This window comes from Callithrix jacchus, chromosome 13 (genome assembly GCF_049354715.1).
Source record: "Callithrix jacchus isolate 240 chromosome 13, calJac240_pri, whole genome shotgun sequence".
NCBI classification, from domain to species: domain Eukaryota; kingdom Metazoa; phylum Chordata; class Mammalia; order Primates; family Cebidae; genus Callithrix; species Callithrix jacchus.
In genome coordinates, this window is record NC_133514.1 from 43910818 (window position 1) to 43935615 (window position 24798).

General features: G+C 43.4%; 1 protein-coding gene and 1 pseudogene across 24 annotated transcripts in view; one reads left to right on the top strand and one right to left on the bottom strand.

The window, feature by feature from the left end:
- Positions 1–24798, top strand: part of SLC20A2 (solute carrier family 20 member 2) — a 124097-nt gene that overhangs the window by 31687 nt on the left and 67612 nt on the right. For 2 of the 24 annotated variants that reach the window (XM_078347642.1, XM_002757006.7), the window contains exon 1: positions 8604–8804. The exons of the other annotated variants lie outside the window; for them this stretch is intronic. The gene's annotated coding sequence lies outside the window, so the exon portion shown is untranslated. Of the gene's footprint in view, positions 1–8603; positions 8805–24798 lie in introns of those variants that run through there. 24 annotated transcript variants of the gene reach the window in all.
- Positions 4611–4926, bottom strand: LOC108588034 (protein S100-A10 pseudogene; annotated as a pseudogene).

Sequence of the window (24798 nt, forward strand, 5' to 3'; positions counted from 1 at the left end):
TTGTGCTGCTGCACTCCAGCCTGGGGTGACAGAGTGAGACTCGGTCTCAAACAAACAAAAACAAATGCCACTCCCTCCAAGATGCCTGTTCAAAAATTGGAGAAGGGGTCTTGCTATGGTGACAGGCTGGTCTTGAACTCCTGACCTCAAGCAGTCCTCTCACCTCAGCCTCCCAATGTGCTGGGATTACATTATAGGTGTGAGCCACTGTACCTGGCCGAAGATGCCCTTTCTTTCTTTCTTTTCTTTCTTTTCCTTCCTTCCTTCCTTCCTTCCTTCCTTCCTTCCTTCCTTCCTTCCTTCCTTCTCTTTTCGTTCTTTCTTTTTTTTTTTTGACAGACTTGCTCTTTGCCCAGGCTGGAGTGCAGTGGCGCAATCTTGGCTCACTGCAGCCTCTGCCTCCTGGTTCAAGCGATTCTCCTGCCTCAGTCTCCTGAGTAGCTGGGACTATAGGCAGGCGCCACTATGCCTGGCTAATCTTTTTGTATTATTAGTAAAGACTGGGTTTCACAATGTTGACCAGGCTGGTCTCGAACTCCTGACCTCAGGTGATCCCCCCCACCTCAGCCTCCCAAAGTGTTGGGATCACAGGCATGAGTCACTGTGCCAGGCCGACCTTTCTTGATTAACACAACTGGAAGCCTCTTCTTTGCTTATGTTCCTATTGGAATGAACTTTTAACTTTAGGGATGCTTGCTAATTACTCCCTTACATGATAAGCTTATGGACAGTATGACTCTTATCACATTATGAGCCTCTTTTTTTTTTTTTTTTTTTTTTTTTGAGATAGCGTCTTGCTCTGTCACCAAGCTGGAGTGTAGGTAGTGGTACAATCTTGGCTCTCTGTAACCTCCGCCACCTGGGTTCAAACAATTCCCCTGTCTCAGCCTCCCAAGTAGCTGGGATTACAGGCGCTCGTCACCATGCCTGGCTAATTTTTTGTATTTTAGTAGAGACAGGGGTTTTACCGTGTTTGCCAGGCTGGTCTTTATCTCCTGACCTCTTGATCCACCTGCCTCGGCCTCCCAAAGTGCTGGGATTACAGGCATGAACCACTGCACCTAGCCTTTTTTTTTTTTTTTTTTTGGGATGAAGTCTTGTTCTCTCACCCAGGCTGGAGTGCCAGTGGTGCCATCTCAGCTCACTGCAGCCTCTGCCTCCTGAGTTCAAGTGATTCTCCTGCTTCAGCCTCCCTAGCAGTTAGGACTACAGGCACCTGCCACCACACCCGGCTACTTTTTGTATTTTTAGTAGAGATGGGGTTTCACCGTGTTAGCCAGGATGGTCTTGATCTCCTGACCTTGCGATCCGCCTGCCTTGGCCTCCCAAAGTGCTGGGATTATAGGCACGAGCCACCACGCCTGGCCTATGAGCCTCTTAAGGGCAGAACTGTCATTGACACCACTTTCTGCTGTGGTCATGGGCATCCTGCCATTCATACAAATCTTGCAAATTCTTGAGAGTTAGTTTCCTGATGGTGCTTTAACCATCAGTGTGTTAAATTGATGGCTATTCTGAATGTAAAGCAGTATGAAAGCCCCAAGAGAATTCCAATATAATTTTAAATGTCAACTATGTTACAATGAGTATTCAAACAACAGCAGTCATAGTGGTGCCTTTACTCTCACAGTCCTCATTCTGAATGTAAAGCAGTATGAAAGCCCCAAGAGAATTCCAATATAATTGTAAATATCAACTATGTTACAATGAGTATTCAAACAACAGCAGTCATAGTGGTGCCTTTACTCTCACAGTCCTCATTCTGAATGTAAAGCAGTATGAAAACCCCAAGAGAATTCCAATATAATTGTAAATATCAACTATGTTACAATGAGTATCCAAACAACAGAAGTCATAGTGGTGCCTTCACTCTCACAGTCCTCAGAAAAACTATGTCATAAGATTATGCTGAATTAGCTACTTATCAAAGTTTTTTTGCAGAACTGTCTTGAAGAGTTTGCTTCTATGTATCTATCTATCTTTTTTGTTTTTTAGCTGAAAAAGATAACAATTTCTTCTTTGTAGAGTTAGAGCTCTCTGTTGGTATGTATTGAATTAAATCTGTTTCAGAAGTGTGAAGACTGCATTGCTGTAGATCACACTGGAGTAACCCTCCTTAGCATGCGGCCTTTTTCAGGGATGTGTGTTAGTCAGCTTGTGCTCCATAACAAACCACCTGATACTAGTGGCTAAAAAACAGACATTTCTTTCTGTACCTCACAGTTCTGTAGGGCACTGGGATCGTTCTGGCTTGAGCCAGCCTGGCTGGTCTTTGCAGTTAGCTGGCAGCTGGCTGGGCTGTGTGGTTTAGGATGGTCTGACCCGCCCGTCATGTGCTCGACGGGCTGACCTGCAGCAGGGACTCAGCAGTGATGGCACGTCCCCACTCCATGTGGTCTTCTGCAATTGGCCAGCCAGGGCAAGGCATTTTGAAGTTACAAGAGAGGGAGAGCCCCCACACGCCAGGGCCCAGCGTTACTTTTGCTGTTATCCTGCTGGCCAAGCCCAGAGTACAGGAAGGGACTCCCTAGGGTAAGGACGGAATAGGGGACTTTACAGCAGTGATCTGCCCAGACACTCGATCCTGTGCTAACCTCTGTCTGGGGACATGTGGCCATATCATGGAGAAAATTAAATAGGCTGGCACAGCTACAGCGTTTTCCAAAGGAATTACAGACCCTAGTTTTCCTGAAATACTTAACAACCATTTGAAGTTCCTTTCAACATTTTATTTTTTGAAGAAGCTTCATGCTATAAAAACAGGGAGCCTTTAATCCACACTCAGTAAATATCCCAAATTGATCTTCAGCAAGTACACACTGCTGCTAGACCTGCTGTGAGCATAATGGCTCCAGCCGTTTATTGAGACTCTTGTGTGCCTGTGTCATATACATCTCACTTCCTTCCAACACCGACCCTTGATGTCAGCATCATTATCCCCATTTTACAGACTAGGAAGCCGAGTCAGAGGTCAGCTCAGTTGTTTGAGGTCAGACAGCTAGTAGGTGGTGGGCTACATTTTGAAGCCAGGTCTTTCTGAGTCCACAGCTACAATCCAAAGAATTCCTAAAGTGGGGCAGGTACAGTGGCTCATGCCTGTTATCCCAGTGCTTTGGGAGGCCAAGGCAGGTGGATTGCTTAAGAGACCAGCCTGGCCAACATGGCGAAACCCTGTCTGTACTAAAAATACAAAAATCAGCCAGGCATGGTGGTAGGCGCCTGTAATCCCAGCTATGCAAGAGGTGGGGGTTGCAGTGAGCCAAGATCACTGTGACAGAGTGAGACTTTGTCTCTAAATAAATAAATAAATAAATAAAATACAAAGAATTCCTAATGAGTTGATAGGGTTTTTTCTTCAATGTTCATTGTTTGATGGCTTTTTTTCTTTGAGGTAGAGTCTTACTCTGTCACCCAGGCTGGAGTGCTGACGTGATCTCAGTTTACTGCAACCCCTGCCTCCCAGGTTCAGTTGATTCTCACACCTCAGCCTCCCAAGTAGCTGGGACTACAGGTGCGTGCCACCATGCCTGACTAGTTTTTTTGTAGAGTCAGAGTTTCGCCACGTTAGCCAGGCTGGTCTTGAACTCCTGACCTCAAGTGATCCTCCTGCCTTGACCTGAAGTAGTTGGAGCAAATAGCTAGGTTCAATTTGATGATAAATAGCTCAGAACAGAAACTTCACAGCTATTTCCCGATGTCACTTTAAAATATGTTGGAATACCTGATTTCTCCATGAGCTATCCAAACTAAAATTCACAGTCTTGAGTTATTCCAGGACGTAGATTTAAAATTTAATCAGAAAATAACCTTCATTTAGTAAATGAGGGACCAGGGGTGGTGGCTCCATGCTTGTAATCCCAACACTTTGGGAGGCTGAGGCAGGTAGATTGCTTGAGCCCAGGAGCTTGAGACTGGCCCAGGTGACATAGCAAAACACCATCTCTACAAAAAATATAAAAGTTAACCAGGTGTGGTGGTGCATGCCCCAGCTACTTGGGAGGCTAAGGTGGGAGGATCCCTTGAGCCTGGGAGATGGAGATTGCGTTGAGCTGAGATTGTGCCACTGCACTCCAGCCTGGGTAACACAGCGAGTTATCATCTCAAAAAAAAAAAAAAGGAAATACACTGTATCCCACTGTGTGGCACCCCTTCCTCCTCTCCCCACTGCATCCATAGCACATTGCACATAAACTTCATCTCCATAAACTACTTATTCAGGTATTGTATCTGCCTGGATAAGTCTGTTCCTGTCGCTAAATGTGAACTCCTTGGACACAGACACCTTGTCTTTCATCTCTGTATCTGTCCGCAGCACCTGGCACAGTAACTGGAATGTGCCAATTTGTATTATATGATTTTATTTATTTATTTATTCAGAACTGAAAAAGAACTTTATTTATTGAGGGCAAGGGGATGCAAACAATACAAAAATCAACAGCTTGTCTGGCATTTAACTTTTCTTTCTCTGCTCGTCAAATGGGAGTTAGATTTAATTTGTACACTTGCTAAGGGTCCTGATCTGCTCATGAAATCCTTATATAGGGGAAGCTGTGGGGAAGATTCCTTAAGTGACCCTTTGGGACAGCTCTTATCAGGGCCTGGGGAATTGCTCGTTTCTGCCTACTTCTTTGCCTTTGCATCATGTGTGCTACAAAATAGTCTTGCATGCAATGGTGAGGCCTGCAATTAGGGAAAAGAAGCTCTGGAAGCCCACTTTACCATCTCTGCACTGGTCCAGGTCCTTCATTATTTTGTCCACGGCCAGAGGGTCTTTTTGATTTTCCAAAAATCCAGGAAACTTCTTTTTCATGAGTAATCTCATGTCCTCCTTTGTTAAGTAGCTTTTATCCCGAGCAAATTTGTGAAATGTAAACATCATGGTTTCCATGGCATGTTCCATTTGAGATGGCATTTTGGTGTGGTATGTTGAAGCCTTGGCAGAGGTGTGGTGGACGCTGAGCTAGCTAGATGTGGGGCAGCAAAGCAAGCGCTGGGGGCTGTGAGCCTTCCTTAGTACGTGCAGCGGGTGAGCTATTTATTTATTTATTTATCGAGATGGAGTCTTGCTCTGTTGCCCAGGCTGGAATACAACAGTGTCGTCTCAGCTCACTGCAACCTCCACCTCCCAGGTTTAAGCAATTCTCCTGCCTCAGCCTCCTAAGTAGTTTGGATTACAGACACACACCACCATCCCCAGCTAATTTTTGTCTTTTTAGTAGAGACGGTTTTCACCATGTTAGCCAGGCTGGTCTCGATCTCCTGACTTTGTGATCCACCCCCCTCGGCCTCCCAAAGAGCTAGGATTACAGGTGTGAGCCACCATGGCCAGCCTATTATATGATTTTATAACTAAAATTTCAAGTCTAGCAATGAAATTCTTCTTCTTTTTGGTTTATTTTTCTTCCTTTTAGTCCTTTCTTTCTCCGGGGATCTTTTCCCCTTCTCTTTATCTGTCTCAGTTCCTTCGTCTTCTGTAGCTCTCCATTTCTCCCAGCATCTGCTGCTAGTCCAGTCTCCTGGTTCTTAACCTTCTTGAGACACAGACTCCTTTAATAAAATGATGAAGAAAGTTATCTCCCCAGAAGAATACACACAGAAAACACAGAATATTTTGCTATTATTTCAGAGGTTAAGAATGCCAAGAAACTAGGCACAGTGGTTCATCCCTGTGATCTCAGCCCTTTGGGAGGCTGAGGTAGAAGAATGAATCACTTGAGCCCAGGAGTTCAAGAATGGCCTGGACAACATGGTGAGACCCTGTCTCTACAAAAAATTTTAAAAATTAGCCAGGTGTGCTGGCACATGCCCGTAGTCCCAGCTACTCAGGAGGCTGAGGTGGGAGGATTACTTGAGCTAAGGAGGTCGAGGCTGTAGTCAGCCATGATTGTGCCACTGCACTCCAGCCTGGGGTGACAGAGTGAGACCCTAGCTCTAAAAAACAAAAAAAGAATGCCAAGTGTCTAAACTTTGAGCTCCTTGAGGACAAAAACTAGGCTTTTTTCATCCTCTATGCCCAGTATCTAAGTTGATGTTTATTGAGTGTATATGAGTGTGCAAGATGCTCACAAACATATTAATACATGTTGTAGAAAAGCTGTTGTCAGTAAGGTACTTGTATACTTAGACTTTCCACTCTGATAGTTACAGGCACATGTGGGTACTGGGCACTTGAAATGTGAATCGTCCAGATAGGAATGTACTAATTGCAAATACGCACTGCATTGCACAGGCTTGGGGCAGTACAAACAAGAATGTAAGATATCCCACGAATAGTTTTTATGATGATTACACATTAAAATGATCATATCTTGGATCTACTGCATTAAAGTACATTATTAAAATTAATTTTACCTCTTTATTACTTTCTATAAACAGCTACTAGAAAATTTTAAATTATACATGTAGCTGCTGATAGAAGGTTGGTATCTGGGTTAATTCATTAGTGTAGATTCATAAAAAACAGTCATTTTCTTTAGTTTCATGGATTTGTTGAACTAAAGATCCCATAGGGTTACCACCTTCCCTGTCCCTCCTCCCCTACAACCAAAACTTCATGAGAACAATTCGTTCTTCCCATTGGGAAGAATTTACTCTGCTTTTAAAGGTACAGATTTTTCTCTTGTCATAAGTATACCTAGAACAAAAGCATTGTTGACTCCAAGTAGTTTCACTAATGAAAAGGAAGCAGCAGAATGACTCATGTTGGAGGAGACACTGTTTTCTTTGGAATGCTTTGGTTCTTGCATTTTGGGACAGGTGTGGCTGCTGTTGAACCAGCAGAGTCATCCTAGGCACATCTGACATGTGAGGAATTGCTCAGGGGCCCCAGCATTCCAACTAATGGATATAGGATCCATCATATATCAGGTTTCTCCTCTCCAATACAAACTCTGATGCGGAAATGTACTTGGTGCATTTGCTTTTTCTTTCTGGTTTAGGGCAGAAATAATATTTTGGCTTAGAGACTTTTCTACTGAACTATGACATAATAGGGTAAGAATATTGTGTCAAAAATAGCCTCACACGGTCTTTTTTGGCATTAAGAGTTCTGGAGTGAGTTTGCGGTGGATTATTGAGAATAATTCTGTTCACCAGCAGCTGGCCATCTTTGATGAGTGCTGACTTCTCTCCTTTCAGCACAGAGTGGGAAACGCCTGCCTCCTATGACTCTGGATTGGAGTGATGGGGAGTGCACACCAACCATCCTCTTGCAGAGGTGGGGCAGGTGCTGGCACAGAGCCTCAGGTTAGGCCGAAGGGATGCAATCTCAGACCAGCAGCCAGCAGTGTTTATAAACAACAGGAGGGAGATCGTGTTGGCGATTTCCAACTCACACCAATGGAGATCAACCGGTTTGCGCTTTGGGCAGCAGGCTGCAGATGGACAGTGCCTCCTGAGGGCATACTATGTTTTAGGGATCCGTGTTGCAGGATACCTGCCTGCAAGAGAGAATCAAGGAGTGCTTTTTAATCCCCTGGAGCTCAGGCCTGGCGTTAAGTAGAGTGGGTGTTAAGTAGAGTGAATCTCCTGAAGTCCAAACTAACATATGACATTTTTAAATTAGGAAAACAAATGGCTCTGAAAAGGTCTATGGGATTATAGATAAGTATATTATACAGAAAATGTTATAGAGGGCTCAGGAGGTGATGGGGTAATCCAGGGTTGGTTGCATTGAAATTGAATTACCCTGTCTTTTACTCATCTGTGGAAAAAAAAAAAAAAAGAGGAAAATTATGTCTCCCAAAGATGCTTGGAGATTTAACTGGATGTTTGTAAAGTGCTTTGATATCTTGAATAGAGTGTCCGATAAGAACAAAGCAAGCTAGTCTGAATCATCTTAAGTAGATACTAAGCGGTACTGTGTCTTTGTTGTAAGTTGTACTTCTGTTTTCAAGAGAAAATTTCACGTTCTGATATTCTTTTAAGTATGAGCTGTATGCTTGGGGTCTTTACCTGTTAACCTGAGCTCCAACATGCTTTGTAGAGGACAATTTTTCTAGCCAAGCAGTTAAATGCACCTTAAAATGCTTCTTGCTGAGGATAATGCCTTTGCAAATGTTTGAGATATTTATACTTGGTTGTGATTTTTTACTGAACCTGTGTCTTCATAGCAACTCCTTGGGAGGTGCAGGAAGCAGAGCCAGAGAGCAAGTCCCTGCAATCGGTTCATTATAGAGAATAAAAAAGGTTTTATTTCAAGGTTCTGGTGGGTAGACTTACTGATAGGCGTATTCTGTGTCTATTTAATTTCACATAGTGCTGCATCTAATCACGCTGTTTAAATAATCGGACAGAATGTCCTTTTGCTCTGCTTTTGCTTGTGAAGAGCACACAGCACTGCCACCTTGTTGCCAAAGTTTGGTCTGATTTAAATGTGCTTAAAAATCAAGTGAATGCCTGTTGGGAAAAAGCTTACTTCTTCTCTTTGTCAGTACTTGCAAAAACAACTTAAAAGAAGTTAGCATTATTGGACTGAATTCAGTAATTAGCATAATCATGATGCTATGTATTATTCACCAGGGCACGCCCCTTGGCCACATTTCCCATTAAGAGGACACCGATGTTGTCCTAGTGAATAAATCCCGGCACACATGATGCAAATCAGCGTGTTCCTGCCTGCCGCTCGGCTGCGGTTAATTTTAGCCAGCGTTAGTTCTATGAGTTGTAAAAGTAGAAGTTAGCAAGCTGAAATGTGACTTCTCGGCCTAATGTGATAGGGTGTCTATTTTAGACTTCAGATTGTGTGTATGATCAGGAGAGCAGTCTGCTGAAGAATTGTGGCTCAGTTTTCTTTGAAACTACTTGTAAGTACTGGGTGGAATTTTAAGACTTCTCTTTGTTCTTTTCTCCTTCTTAAACCTTTCTAGTGTTACCGTCATAGTAATGTTTACCTCTTGGGGAAACTGTAAGCTTTGAGGTTCGTACTTTAGAGAAAGCTAAGAAAGGCGGCAAAAGATTTTTCTTTAAATGTCGCCTACTGCAATAAATCTATCTTATTCAATTTTCCCAAGAAAAAGTTTGTGATTCTTATTTTTGCAAAAGCAAAAATAGTTATTTTATGTTAAAATATTTGATTAATAGATATGGTTTCTGTAAATACAGAAGCATTGTATTGTGTCATTGAGCCTTATTTTCTACTATGGTAACCTAACTCTTGAGGAAAAAATGTTAAAAGTTAATTCCTGTTGTACTCTGTGCGACGAGTTTATGCTGTAGAAATAATGGAGTGTCAAAATAATTTTCTTGATGATATAAATGGACTTTTAAAAAACTTTTTAAGGGAAATTTGTGCTTAAAAAATAAATCCACATATGCCTAAAGAGAAGTACTTTTTAAAATTAGGAGGAAGGTTTTAGAGAATAATTTAAAGCATCCTCTTTTAGACTGAGTTAGTTATCAAAAGTAACCAAAGGCCATGGGATTCTGTAACCTTAACTGCTGTTCATCTAACGTTATTGCCAACTTAAATTTGTACTGAAGAAAACAAAAGATTTTGATGTCGCATATTTTAAATTACATTTGAATCACCTTGCTCATTTAGAAGTGTGTTTTCACTGCGGACTGACTTCATGCCAAACAGATTGCTTACAGCAGGGAAACAGGCGGGAATTTCTTCATCAATTAGAAAGTAAATGTATCAGCTCTAGGAATACTGATGTTCATGAAACAGTTCTCCTAGGCGATACAGTAGGTGCTTACCAGCTATCTGTGTGCTTGTCAGCTCCAGAGTGAGAGAGGAGGCAGCCCTTCAGGAAGTATTGTGCATGCCATTTTCCCATTTTGAAAAGATTTAAAGACGTCTTTGTTATTATGTATTGTCTGATTTTAAATGCAAATGACATAAAGTGTCAACAATGAAAGGAAATGTTTCAGTGTTCCATTTAGTAGGAAAAGAATGTAAGAAAGGAAAGTAGTACTGAGTTCTTGGGCTATTGTTAGAAAGAAACTTTTTCATATTTAGTCTTTATTGAGCTGAAGAGAAATTTGCTGTCTGGATGAATTATAACAGAATCTTCTAATGTCATCTTCAGCAGTGAAAGGGGTTTTGTTCCACTAATCCTTCCTAATATATTTTTTTATCCAAAACATTCTGACATTGCTGTTATTCTTTTAATTGTTAATAAGGCACCACCAGAATCTCAGTGGAGTGTTTTGGAAGGTACACTGTAGTCTGGTATTAGTTTTCAAGCTAGTATTCACTTGACCTATAGTAGTTTTTAGTCCTGCAAAAGAGAAAAGCTGATTCGAATTTATCCATTGTTTAATTTCACAGACGTTTCTATAGGTTTTTCTACTACTAGGAAGCACGTGCTTTATGGCAAGTTGTTAAAATTCCCATGTTTGTTTTAATGATTTACGTGCTGTGAGAGTGACAGCGGTGGGTGAGAGCAGAGATGGCTTTCATTACATGAGTGTCAGTGCTGGGATTCCTCGTGTTTGCCGATGCTGCGATTCTCTTCGTTGCTTCTACCCTGTGTGCCTGGTGAAGTAATGCTGGCCATGACCAGTTATGACCTTGGGTGACAAATCATGACTAGCTCTATGCAGAGTCACACATGGGGGGCCCAGGTGCCGAGAAACAGGGCAGCCTTGTAGCCGCAGGAGGAGTCTAGGAGCCGAGCCTGCTGGCCCTTGCACTGCTGTCTCCACACCTCAGGTGACCACACGTCTCCCCTGCAGTCCTGTTGGGGCCAGTCTCTTACTCTGCCTGTGCTCTCATCCTACTCCTCCACCTCTTAAAATAGTTGCAGACCCAGAGGCTCTCACAGAAACGCTGCCAGTTGCAGATTTATTTCACTGTTACTTTCTGCCTAGAGGATAGCCTTCTGCTCAGAAGCTTTAGGGGGTTTCTCAGGGACGCAGAGAAAGGGTCCCTTTTCTCTGGGACTTCTTCACTCACAAGGTTTTAATGGGTCCCGTGATTGCATGGCTAAATGGAACTACGCTATGTAACACGTTGCCTTTTGCCCTGGAGCTGAAATGCTCAGTGATCGATCACATCCCCAGAATGTTCTCTCTCTAAAGGAAATCTTGTCGGCAGAGGCTATGTTACCTGAGTTCCAGCTGTTGATCTAAAGTGGAAGGAGCAGTGAGCAGAGGGATGCCTTCGGCCTCCGCCCATGTTAAACACAAGTATAACATAATGGGATCTGGCCCTGGGGAGGAATGCTGATTTCTCGGGGACTGCTGTCATTATTTTAGCATGTGTTAAGCACCTTACAGCACATGCAGTGTGCAAAAAAAGTACAGTTCCAATCCACGTGCTACAACGAGTTAGGACACAGAAACTGAGCCCCTGACATTCAGTAACTACAGTGGCAGAAAATATGTGCAAACGAAGAAAAGGGAAACAAGATGAGTGGGGTGCGTTGAGGATACTTCAGCATTCAGCTCCTCTTGGCTTTTGCCAAAGACGATTAGGACACACAGCTGTGCCTTCCCTTTCCCTCCCAAACCTGGGAAGTGATGGGGACAGATGACAAGACTGACCCCAGAAGCCTTGCCCCCCGACTCCTGTTCTCCATTGCAATCCTCCTGCAAAGAGGAGAAGCTTCACAGTTTTACTTACACCTGAAACTATTATTATTCTGTGAAGGGGGTAAACTTGTTATAAAGTCCAATAAATATCAAAGCATCTTTCTCTATAAAATGATAGTTAGATAGAAATCTCAAGTTCCAGATTCTCCCTTCCCGAACTGGTTTGCAGTTCAAGAGTTTACTTAATCCTGCATTGGATTAGGATATTGAGTCAACTGTAATATTAGTTAGGGAAATGCCTTCAGCTTCTCAGAAGGAAGGCGTTATGAAGATCTACTGAGCATTACTGCAGCTCGTTAGAAGCACATGAATCAGAAGAAGGGCTGATAGGCAGGCATGGGTACTGGAGAGTAATAACATGAGTGGCCTGTGTAGGTCTGTGAGTCACCCCCTCCTGCATAGTTCTGTGAGTCACTCCTTCCCTCCATACCCAACCTCAGCCAGTCTGTGGGTTCTGGGTCTCGTTCTGGTCTCGTTAAGGTTCTGGGTCTCGTTCATGGCTCCACTATGAAGAGACTTGGAGAGGGCTCCACAAAGAACCTCAAAAAAAAAAAAAATTGAGGGTTGGAAGGTGATACCTATGATAAGAGGGTGGATAACTTCTATTATTTAGCATGGAGGAGGGAGCAAATGACTGGGAGACTCTGATATTGTTTTTAAGGTATATATGTGTCTCTGCGCCAAAGAATGGTGACCCACTGGTATCTGTTTCCATCGGGAATAAAAGGGTCAGGTCCGGCAAGGGTTAGGCTGGAACAGAGGTGCTTGCAGTGGAGGCCTGATTACTTCAGCATCAGCTCTGCCTGGGAACATGTGAGAAATGCAGATTCTCAGGCTCCACCGAGGCCCTGCTGATCCAGAAACTATGGGGTGGGGCCTGGCAGTCTGTGTTAAAAAAGCCTCTCAAGTGGTTCTGGTACACCCTGACGTTTGCGGTCTGCCGGATGAGATGCAAAGGAGGAAGGTATTATAATTGGGGAATCTGGATGCCAGAAAATGTAACCCTTTTTCCTGAAGTCATCTAAACCTGGGATTAAATTTGTTTGCAGTGTTTTCAATGTAATCTCTGAAGTCAGGAGATAAATGACCTCTCTAAGCCCCTTCCAGCCCTGACTTTGCTCTGGATTTCCTTTTTTCACTTAGAGAAGATTAATAATTAACCAGGAAAATTTTGTAATTACTTTTCTGACCTAAGACAGTGTCATTCTCAAATGAGGCTCACTTGAGATAACGTGAGAATAATAATATTGTGTTAGCAGATGGATCTTAGTATGTTATCAGCATTAGTAGATAGACTTTCTCCTCTCCATCTGACCTCACAGCCACCTGAAGGGAATCTGGGCAGAGGTAGTGTGTAGCCTGCATGGGGCAGGGGGAAGCTTGATGTTGGCTCATGAGTACTTTACATCACAGACTGTGGCCAGGTCGATCCCTGTCTTCACACGGCCCATTTCAGAAGAGAAGGAGCTGGAAGGAAAGTTGGACCCTACCCACTACACCCTAGGAGCAGGAAGCAACTTAGAAGGCCCTAACAAATCTAAGCACAGTGGAATGTGTTATCTGTGTGTCCACCCTCCACTAGAGATGGAGGAGAGGGGCACATTTTATCTCAGCATTTTTGTATCTGTGACGGATAGTCCAGTGACACACATAGGATGTACTTAATACAAATAAATTCTAATTATTCCATTGGAGTGGCTAAGGCCACAGGGAGTGCTCTGCCTTCTCCTCTGTAATGAGTTCTCTAGAGTCAGGAAGGTGGCCGTTCTTATCTTTCCCAATCAAAACAGTTACTCCTAGGAGTCACCTATTCATCTCTCTGCTCTCTCTTCCCCCCACCTTTGTTTGCACATAATAGAAATGCATCTGAATTTAGTTATGCCTGTGCCCTTTTGTATATTTTCCTTTGTGCTTTCGATTGACTGACATGTCTCTGGTTGAAAACACAGGCTGCCGAGAGTGTCTATTTGTTATACATTGTATAGCATTTAGGACAATAAAACCTTTTTGTGATCATAATGAAGAAAGGGCTCTCTGAGGACATGTTTTGCCAGTGCTGTTTAAAAAGTGTCACACTTCCTGCAGGAGCTAGATTTTTAAAAATAATAATAAAGATAAAAATAAAAACTGTTACACAACTAATGCACAGTCATGTCTGAAAAAGACCCGCCCTACCTTAGCCAGGGAATCGTGGCCCTAATATTTCAGCACTTGAAAATGAGCTCGGGCTGGATGCGGTGGCTCACACCTATAATCCCAGCACTTTGGGAGGCCAAGGTGGGTGGGTCACTTGGGGTCAGGAGTTTGAGACCAGCCTGACCAACATGGTGAAGCCCATCTCTACCAAAAATACAAAAATTAGCTGGACATGGTGGCACACGCCTGTAATCCCATCTAATCCAGAAGCTAAGGCAGGAGAATCACTGGAACCCGGGAGGTGGAGGTTGCAGTGAGCCAGGATCACACCACTGTGCTCCAACCTGGGTGACAGAGCAAGACTCTGTCTCAAAAGAAATGGGCGGATCTGTAGAACCCTTGGCTTTTATAACATAGTTAATTACGTGTTTGCAGAGTGTTAAAAATTGCTTGAGATGAGAAAAGACTGGTGAGGACAGTTTGACCCAAACTCTAGTTTGCCTGGTCATAAGATATTGATGTTATCTATTCAGTCTTTCAATCTTTTGTCCTCATTATATTTCAGAAAACTGACCTCTCAGACATGAGGCTGCATGCACTGTTATTTTCTACATCTGTGTCTATTTTCAGAACATATGAGGCCCAATGAATATGTGGCTGTACACAGAAAAGATAGATGTGTCTTCCCAATTCAGAGGACACAGGGAGCTGATCTCCACCCTGGATGAGCCTTGCAATATACGTAGAGTCCGTGAAACCCATGAACTCCCAATAACTATATATCCAGTGGGGAACATTCTGAGTGTCTGTTCAATTTGGTTCTTAATAATGGCAATCAAAAAGCTATTTTCATTTCCTTACCAAGAGGAATTACTAAATAGTCATTCTTTTCTTGAAATGTTGTTTCTAAAGTCAATCTATAGCTAATTAACAAATGTGTCATTAAAATTTAAAGTGGTTAAGTGGTCTGAAATAAACTTTGTCTCATTATAGCTGTCCAGTCAAAAAAAAATTAAACTTGAAGGAAAAAGTTAAAAAAAAAGTTTTAATTATTATTAGACTGCACAAGATTTATGGACCTAATAATTGAATAAAATATCCCCAGAAACATCCTAATAAGTTACTGATTAAATAATTTATGGTGTTTCCATAGCGTAGAACACTATGCAGCCATTTAAAATGATGGCGTTAGATATATATCAAGTAAAAATTAGCAGGTTACAAAACATTATGTGTTTATGACTCCATTTTTGTAAAAGCAAGGCACATGCATGTATATATGTACCTGAGAAAAGAATGCTGCACTTATTATAAGCAATAACTATCTCTAGGAGGTAAGCTTGTATGTGGTTTTTGCCCCTTCTTTTTGGTTACCTGTATGTTAATTTTTTTCTTCAATGAGCATAGATTACTTATGTAATAATGGAAAACTTTCTTTTTAAAAAATAACTATTGGCTGGGCGCAGTGGCTTACCCCTATAATTCTAGCACTTTGGAAGGCCAAGGCGGGTGAATCACCTGAGGTTGGGAGTTCAAGACCAGCCTGATCAACAAGGAGAAACCCGGTCTCTACTAAAAATAGAAAATTAGCCGAGCCTGGTGGCACATGCCTGTAATCCCAGCTACTTGGGAGATTGAGGCAGGAGAATCGCTTGAACCCGGGAGGTGGACGTTGTGGTAAACTGAGATCTCACCACTGCACTCCAGCCTGGGCAACAAGAGTGAAACTCCATCTCAGAAAAAAAACTATTTTATTTTAATTCATTTTATTTAATTTGGCAGTGCCCTCTCAGTTGGCTCATATAAGTAGTGTATCAGTCCAACTGATAAAATGAGTACACCAAAATGTTAACTATGGTCATTTTGCAGTACTGGGCCAGTAGCATTTTTTTCTTGTTTTACTTTCCTGTTTTCTATATTTACCAATTTTTTTATGCACACATGTTATTATTATTATTTTTGAGACAGGGTCTCACTCTGTCATCCAGGCTGGAGTGAGAAGTGCCATCAGGGTTCATAGCAGCCTTGACTTCCCCAGCTCAAGTGATCCTCCCACCTCAGCCTGCCTAGTACCTGGACCTGAGACTACCAGCATGCACCACCACACCTGGATAATTTTTTAAATGTTTTATAGAGACGGGATCTCACTTTGTTGTCCAAGCTGGTCTTGAACTCCTGAACTGAAGCAATCCTCCTGCCTTGGCCTCCCTCCCAAAGTGCTGGGATTACAGGCATGAGCTACCATGCCCAGCCAATATTATTTTTACACTGAAACAGTTGGACTCATTTTTAAGGCAGAGACTTGGGATCATGGCTTTTGGAAAGACACCCACACAGACTGATGTGTAGTGGTCATTGAAAAGGTTTAATTCTGCAGGATTACAGCAAGTGTCTGCTTTCACTGCCACACTGGATCTTAACAGACTCTATAATCTGATCTCAAATTGGCGGGATCTCAGACTCAGTATTATTTAGAGAGCAATGGAAGGGTACTGGGGACTTTAACATATTTTTAAGTCAATTAAAAAAACACTTTTGGTGTTATGATTATCCATTAAAATTTCAGAAAGGCCTGGAGTTGAAGTTGTTCAATTCAAAGCCGTGAACAGTGGAACCATGTTCAGTAGGCCTTGGCTAGTATTTTGAGTGACAGTGATGAGGATGATGGAAAGAATGAATCCCCTAGCCAGTGTTTCCAGGGCACTTATGTGTGTAGTATCAAGGTGTATTTCACCAGTGTTCACTAAATGGGAGAGCACTTTAAGAAAGTACTGGCTCCCTCAGTTACTTCTGCCAGACGCTGCCAGGATGTCCTCATGGCATTAATCAGATTATTTTGGGTAACTTTTGGTGCTTGTGGCACTTAATTTAAGAAAACCTTGAACAAAGTGGGTCCCCCCACTAAGGCAGCCCCCCCTCACCTGTTCATCCACTGCCACATGAGAATAAGTACTTTTGATGGCCATTGAGAGAGTCTCTCTTAAGCCTGGGCCTGGAGTAAAATGGCATCTGTCTTCCTTTGGGCATTGAGGCTGAAATTCAGACTGAATTGAATCTGTTTTCAACAGGACTAAGGCCTTAAACTTAATTGAAAACCAAGTACCTTGATAAACTGAAAGGAATCTAGAATCATGTGCTACCATGTTTTTGCCTGGCCTTTGGTTTAGAACCTGTGTTACTCATAGAATTTCGTGGAATGCTCAGAACTCAGAAAGCTGGTTTTTCAGGTTTCTGCTTTACATTTGCCATCCTTATGAGGAATGCTCTTCTGTTCGTGCTCACCTTCCTTTCCTCATCGTCTCGTGTCTTTCTCCTGCAGTTATACCAAGAGTAATCATGACATTCCTCTCTGCGGTATTACTTCCTTAGGAAGTGAAGACATGCCTCACATGGGCACATCTTCATTTTCTCTGCGGGGGGAAGAAAGAGGTGTGGTGAACACCTTCACTCAATAGTCAGTATTGCTTCCAGTGAGAATTGTCGGGGGACAGTTCCCAGGACATCAGCATGTCCTGGCTGCCAAGTAGTTCCAACTGCGTTGAGTCCCAGAGCTCTCCTGCACACCATGTCAGTATAGACGTGCACAGTGCCACATCAAGATCGAATAACAGGTGTTGAAATTTGGTTAATTTGCAAGTTGAATGCCTTAAAAGAAGAAAGAAAATGTCTTTTTACTTCTTTAGGAGGGATAGAGCAGAGAAAACAGGTTTTCTGAGACTAGACTATTTGGACAAGGCAGAAAAACTGGTAGTCATCAAGAGAAAGAGGGTGACTTTTTTATTTTTTAGTTTTCAAGATGGGGTCTCATTCTATTCTCCAGGCTGAATGGCACGATCTTGGCTCACTGCAACCTCCACCTCCCATGTTCAAGTGATTCTCCTGCCTCAGCCTCCTGGGATTATAGGTGCTCGCCACCATGCCTGGCTAATTTTTGTATTTTTAGTAGAGACAGGGTTTCACTCTGTTGGCCAGGCTGGTCTTGAACTCCTGACTCCAAGTGATCTGCCCACCCCAGCCTCCCAAAGTGCTAAGATTACAGGCATGAGCCACCACACCAGCCTGAAAGAGGGTGACTTTTATAAGAGGAAGAAGAGAGTGGATCTGAGCTTAAAAACTTGAATGGAGTTCATTTTCCTCTTTTTTATCTTGTTCTTTTTACTTGTTTTTTTGTTTGCTTGTTTGTTTTTACCTTTACTCTGAAGACTAAAACCAAAAGTAAGACAGATTAATTTAGTTAACATAGGTGTTAGGACTTATACAAGAGCTCATCTGTTATAAAGGTTTTTAAAAAAGCGATTACCTTAGACCTGACTTGAAATTAATGTGGCAGCTGTTACAGGAAGAGGGAATCGCCGGGATGTTCGGTCACTTTCTGCCTTGGCTGCCGTGTGTTTAGGTGTCCCTAGGGAATTAGAGGGCAGAGCACCTGGCCACGCAGCTCCTTCTGTCAGGCCTGATTTTTGCCATCTCTATTTTTGTTTACATTTGTTTGGTTCTCCCCTGATCTTTAAGTCACAGTGTCTTCAGGCCTGTGAGGCATGTCAGCAACAATTAAATAAATCCAGAGTTTGAGGTTTTTTGTTTTTTATTTTTGAAACAGAGTCTCGCTGTGTCTCCCAGGCTGGAGTGAAGTGGCAGGATCTCCACTCACTGCAACCTCCACTTCCCAGGTTCAAACGATTCTCCCGCCTCAGCCTCCAGAGCAGCTGGGATTACAGATGTGTGCCATCATGTCCGGCTAATTTTTGTATTTTTAGTAGAGACCAGGTTTCACCATCATGGCCAGGCTGGTCTTGAACTCCTGATCACAAGTGATCCACCCGCTTTGGCTTCCCAAAGTGCTGGGATTACAGGCATGAGCCACTGCAACTAGCCAAAATCCAGTTTTTACTTGAAGAGAAAAGACTCAAAGCCTCATCCCAAAGAAATGTCTCCTGATCACATATAAAAGCTTGACAGCATCATATTATTAACTATTAGAATGATAATTTTTTAAGTTTAATTTTTACTGTATTCTGGGAAGAAATTATCCTCAGCGACCAATGGTATTTTAGAAAGCTTTTATTCTCTATCTCCCTGCTAACCAGGAAGCAGTGAACTTCGAAGAACTCAAGTAATCAAATTGAATCCAGCTGTGTAAGAGCAGTACAAATATAAAAGTGTATTTTTTGCTGGGTGCGGTGCCTCACACCTGCAATCCCAGCACTTTGGGAGTCTGAGGTGGGTGGATCATCTGAGGTCAGGAGTTCCAGACCAGTCTGGCCAACGTGGTGAAACCCCATCTCTACTAAAAATACAAAAATTAACCAGGCGTGATGGTGGGCGCCTGTAATCCCAGCTACTCAGCAGTCTGAGGCAGGAGAATTGCTGGAACTCAAAAGGTGGAGGTTGCAGTGAGCTGAGATCATGCCACTGCACTCTAGCACGGGCAACAACAGCAAGACTCATCTCAAAAAAAAGGGGATATTTTTCTCACAGCAAATCTTGGTTATTTATTTTTTTGCACACAGTAAAGTTCACTTTTTCTGATATATAGTTTTGTGAGTTTGTACACATATACAGATTTTTGAGAGCACCACCACAGACAGGTTATAGAATAACTCCAGCTCCCCGAAGAACACTCTTGAGCTGCTGCCCCTTTATTCAGACTCTGCCTTCAACCCTTACTCCCTGAACTGCAAAAGGAGTCTCCAAGCCACACACAGCCATGGTCAAGGGTGAAACTCTGTGGGCTACGGGGGCTTAAGCACAGCCTCTGGTCACTAAGTGGCTTGTGCTGTCCCACAGGTGATCCCTAGCAAGTTAGACTAGCATATGAAAACAAGGAGAAAAGCTGAGTGGGGCTGGCAGCTGCTTTGGAGAATCATTATTAGTTTAGCCAAGTACCCACACGATTAAGTGACAACTGCAGGCCTCTGGGGAGTGGGAGTATGAGTGAGCAAAATTGTTACCGTTTTTATTTAAAAGATGCAGTTTTCAGTGAAAAATTATAAGACATGTAAAGAAACTAGCTCATGTGGAACGCACACGGGGCAGGGTGAGGGGAGACAGTGGAGACTGCTTTTGAGGGGTCCCAGATACTGAACTTAGCACACAGTCTTTAGAGCAGCCCTTACACATACATTCAAAGAACAGTGTTTAAATAATTAAAAGACGGTATGCAGGCAGACTCATCAAATAGAAAATATTCATGAAGAGATAGGAATTATTAAAAAAATAATAAGAAGAAGAACCTGGCGGGGCACGGTGGCTCATGCTTGTAATCCTAGTACTTTGGGAGGCTGAGGTGGGTGGATCATGAGGTCAGGAGTTTGAGACCAGCCTGACCAACATGGTGAAACCCCGTCTCTACTAAAAATACAAAAACTAGCCAGGTGTGGTGGCATGTGCCTGTAATCCCAGCTACTCAGGACGCTGAGGCAGGAGAATTGCTGGGAGAATAACCTGGGAGGTGGAGGTTGCAGTGAGCTTAGATTGCGCCACTGCGCTCCAGCCTGGGTGACAGAGTGAGACTCTGTCTCAAAAAAATAAAAATAGGGCCGGGCGTGGTGGCTCACGCCTGTAATCCCAGCACTTTGGGAGGCTGAGGTGGGTGGATCACGAAGTCAAGAGATCAAGACCATCCTAGTCAACATGGTGAAACCCCGTCTCTACTAAAAATACAAAAAATTAGCTGGGCATGGTGGTGCATGCCTGTAATCCCAGCTACTCAGGAGGCTGAGGCAGGAGAATTGCCTGAACCCAGGAGGCAGAGGTTGCGGTGAGCCGAGATCGCGCCATTGCATTCCGGCCTGGGTAACAAGAGCGAAACTCCGTCTCATAAATAAATAAATACCATTTGGAGACACTAAAAGCACAGACAACAAAAGTAGAAATATTGGTCTATATAAAAATTAAAAGCTTGTATACATCGAAAGATACCACAGAGTGGAAAGGCAGCCTCACAAATGGGAGAAAATATTTACGAATTTATACCTGATAAGGATCCAGAATATGTAAAGAACTCCTGTAACTCAATAGCAAAATGCAAATGACCTGATGTTTAAAATGGGCACAGGACTTGAACACACTTCTCCAAAGAAAATAATACAGATGGCCAACAAGCATGTGAAAATATGTCCAATATCACAAATTATTTGGGAAATGAAAATCAAAGCACAATGAGATACCACCTCCACCCGTTAGGACGGCTATCATATAAAATAAAACCAACAAGATAACAGGTGTTGATGACGATGTGGAGCAATTAGAACCCTTGTGCACTACTGGCGAGAACACTAAATGGTGAGGCCGCTGTCAAACAGTACGACAGCGACAGTGCCTCAAAAACTTAAAAACAGAATTAACCATATCCAGCAATTCCATTTCTGAGTATATATCCAAAAGGACTGAAAGTGTGGTTTTGGACAGAGATTTAATATCAGTATTATTCACGGTCACTGAAAGGTGGAAGCAGCACACATGTCCACTGATGGATGAATGGATAAATACAGTGTGGTCTACACCTACAGGGAAATATTACTTGGTCTCAAAAAGGAAGGAAGTCCTCATACATGCTGCAACGTGGATGAACCCTAAGTGAAATACGCCAGTCACAAAAGGACAAATGCTGTGTGATTTCACTCATCTGAGGTCCTTAGGCAGTGAGATTCATACAGACGAAGGTGGAATGTTGGTGGCAAGAGGCTGGGGAAAGGAGGGAATGGGGTATTATTGTTTAAAGGGTACAGAGTTTCAGTTTTGCACATGAAAGTAGTTCTGTGACCGGATGGTGGCAAGTGTTACACAGCAGTGTGAATATCCCTAATGCCACTGAACCATACACTTTAAAATGGTTAAGATGGTAAATTTTATGCAATGTGTATTTTACTGTAATTTATAAATGTTGTTTGTTTGTTTTTGAGATGGAGTCTCACTCTGTCACCAGGACTAGAGTACAGTGGTGCAATCTTGACTCACTGCAACCTCCGCTTCCCGGGTTCAAGCAATTCTCCTACCTCAGCCTCCTGAGTAGCTGGGATTAAGGTGCCCACCACTATGCTCAGCTAATTTTTTGTATTTTTAGTAGAGATGGGGTTTCACCACGTTGGCCAGGCTGGTCTCAAACTCCTGGCCTCGTGATTCACCCACCTTGGCCTCCCAAAATGCTGGGATTACAGGCGTGAGCCACTGCGCCCAGCCTAAAAACATTTTTTTAAAAGAAATTATGCAGTTCCAAAGTATAATAACCAAGATTAAAACCTGCTAGAGAGGCTCCATAGTAAATTATAGGTGCCACAAGAAGGATCCACAGGAATAAGACGTTGCCATCTGAAGAAAAGGAAAAGGAACGAAGAAAAATGAAGAGTGCCAGAGAAATGTGGGCCACCATTCAGTGCAGCAGCGGGAGAACTGACAGAGAAGGGGCAGAAAACAATATTAAAACATTTAAAAATAATCATGGCTGGGCACAGTGGCTCACGCCTGTAATCTCAGCACTTTAGGAGGCCAAGCGGGGTGGATCACTTGAGGTCAGGAGTTCCAGACTAGCCTGGCCAACATGGCGAAACTCCATTTCTACAAAAATACACAAATTAGCCAGGTGTGGTGGCGCATGTTCGTAGTCCCAGCTACTTGGGAAGCTGAGGCAGGAGAATCGCTTGAACCCAGGAGGTGGAGGTTGCAGTGAGCTAAGATCACGTCATTGTACTCCAGCCTGGGTGACAGAGCGAGGCTGTCTCAAAAAAATTTTAAAAATATGTGGTCATTTATTCTAACTTCCCAAATTCAATGAAAAACACGAATCTTCACATCCAGACCGCTTAGCCAACTCCAGTTAGGATAAATACAGAGATCCACATCTAGAGGTACCCCAGTCAGAAGTTTAAAGACAAAGAAACCCTTGGAAGCCACAAGAGAGAAGTGACTGTCAAGTCTGTTGGTACTCAAGTAAGACGGACAGCAGACTTCCATTAGAGACAGCAAGGCTGAGGCAGCGGGGCCAAGACAGCGGATAGCATATTAAAGTGCCAAAAGAATCCTACATCCAGCAAAGCTGTCTTTCAAAAGTGAAGGCAAAATAAAAACGCTGCCACATAAATAACAACAGAGATTTCATCCATTGCTAGCAGACCTGCCTCACTAGAAGAAGGGAGGCACAGAATCCCAGCATTGTGGGAGGCCAAGGCTGAAGGATTGCTTGAGCCCAGGAGTTCTAGATCAGCCTGGGCAACATAGTGAAACCTCAACTCTACCAAAAACCTAGCCAGGCAGAGTGGCTCATGCCTGTCAAGTCCTGGCTAGTTGGGAGGCCGAGGCAGGAGGATAAAGGCTGCAGTGAGCCAAAATCATGCCACCGCACTCCAACTTGGGTGACAGAATGAGACTTTGTCTCAAAAAAAAAAATTAAAAATTAAAACATTGCGCCGGGCGCAGTGGCTCATGCCTGTAATCCCAACACTTTGGGAGGCCAAGGCGGGTGGATCATGAGGTCAAGACATAGAGACCATCCTGGCCAACGTTGTGAAACCCCATCTCTACTAAAAATACAAAAAAAAAAAAAATTAGCCGAGCGTGGTGGTGTGTGCCTGCAGTCCCAGCTACTTGGGAGGCTGAGGCAGGAGAATTGCTTGAAACCGGAAAACAGAAGTTGCAGTCAGCCAGGATCGTGCCACTGCACTCCAGCCTGGCGGTAGAGCTAGACTCTGTCTCCACAAAAACAATAAAATAAAAAATGCCAAAGGAGGTTCTTCAGGTTGAAAGGAAGTGACACTAGACAGTGATTTGAGTCTACCACAAGTACACACACACACACACACACACACACAGCTCTGCTAAAGATAATTTAGTTAATGATAAAAGACAATATAATTACATATTCCTTTTTCTTTCTTAACTAATTGAAAATATCATGAAAGAGCAGCTTCTATCTGGTTGCCCTCCAGTTTATAAGGAAGCTCTATGTTGACCTCAAAACAATCTCTAGCTCTAAGTTTTCTTTTTCCTTTCTTTTTTTTTTTTTTTTTTTTGAGACAGAGTTTTGCTCTTGAATTTCAGGCTGGAGTGCAATGGCACGGTCTCAGCTAACTGCAACCTCCTCCTTGTGGGTTCAAGTGATTCTCCTGCCTCAGCCTCCTGAGTAACTGGGATTACAGGCACCTGCCATCACGCCTGGCTAATTTTTGTATTTTTACTGGAGACAGGTTTCACCACATTGGCCAGGCTGCTCTTGAACTCATGACCTCAGGCAATTTGCCCGCCTTGGCCTTCCAAAGTGCTGGGATTACAGGTGTGAGCCACCACGTCTGGCCTAGCCCCAGGTTTTCTAAAGGAAAAACGCAGGCACAGGGAGCTTAGCAAGCTCCCCTTTTCTGGGGGGTTGCTTTCTGGGTATTTTATTTGTACGCATGTGTCCATCACCGCATGAGTGTACCTGAGAAATCAGCTAACATCTCTGAACATTCCATGCAGTGAGAGAAGGGGCGAGGAAAGAAATGAGGGACTCTGATGCCTGGGTCACTCAGCCCCCCTGAGTTAGAGAAGGGTTAGAGAAGGGAAGAGCTGTCCTGACCTCTGGGAAGGAGGAAAGGTGGGCTGTTAGTTAGCACCTCCCTCCCGCAGTTTTGAGGGCTCACTCCGGGCTTAGATTTGCCAGGGTGCCCTTTGGTCCAAATGCAGGTGTTTTGCTTAGTCCTGTGACCTGTTCCACTCTTGGCCTGGAGGCCTTTTCGTGCTGCTGCCGTCTCAGGGCCAGCTGCATGGCCGAGATGCTCAGTTGTGTGAAGGCAAGAAAACAGAACACCCTGCTGGCTGGATGCCCTTCGGGTCTGGAAGGCCAGGCCCAGGCGCTTCTGCATGATATGGTAGCAGCCTTCAGCTGCCTGGCTGCTCCCCCCAAGTCAGGCCCTCATGGATCATTGTGGCTGCCAGCCATAGACCACACCCACCCAGACTTCCATCAGACTGCACACTGGATCTGTCAGGGGAAGCTGTGGGGCTGCACCCCATTCTGCCCCCATGGCCTCTCCTGCAAAGCTCAAAGATAGCTTGGAAAGCACAGAGTACAAGAAAAATGATCTTGATCTTGCATAAGGATTTAAGAGTCATGAGCATTCTCAGAGTGAGGAAATAGTTTTCAAAGAAATC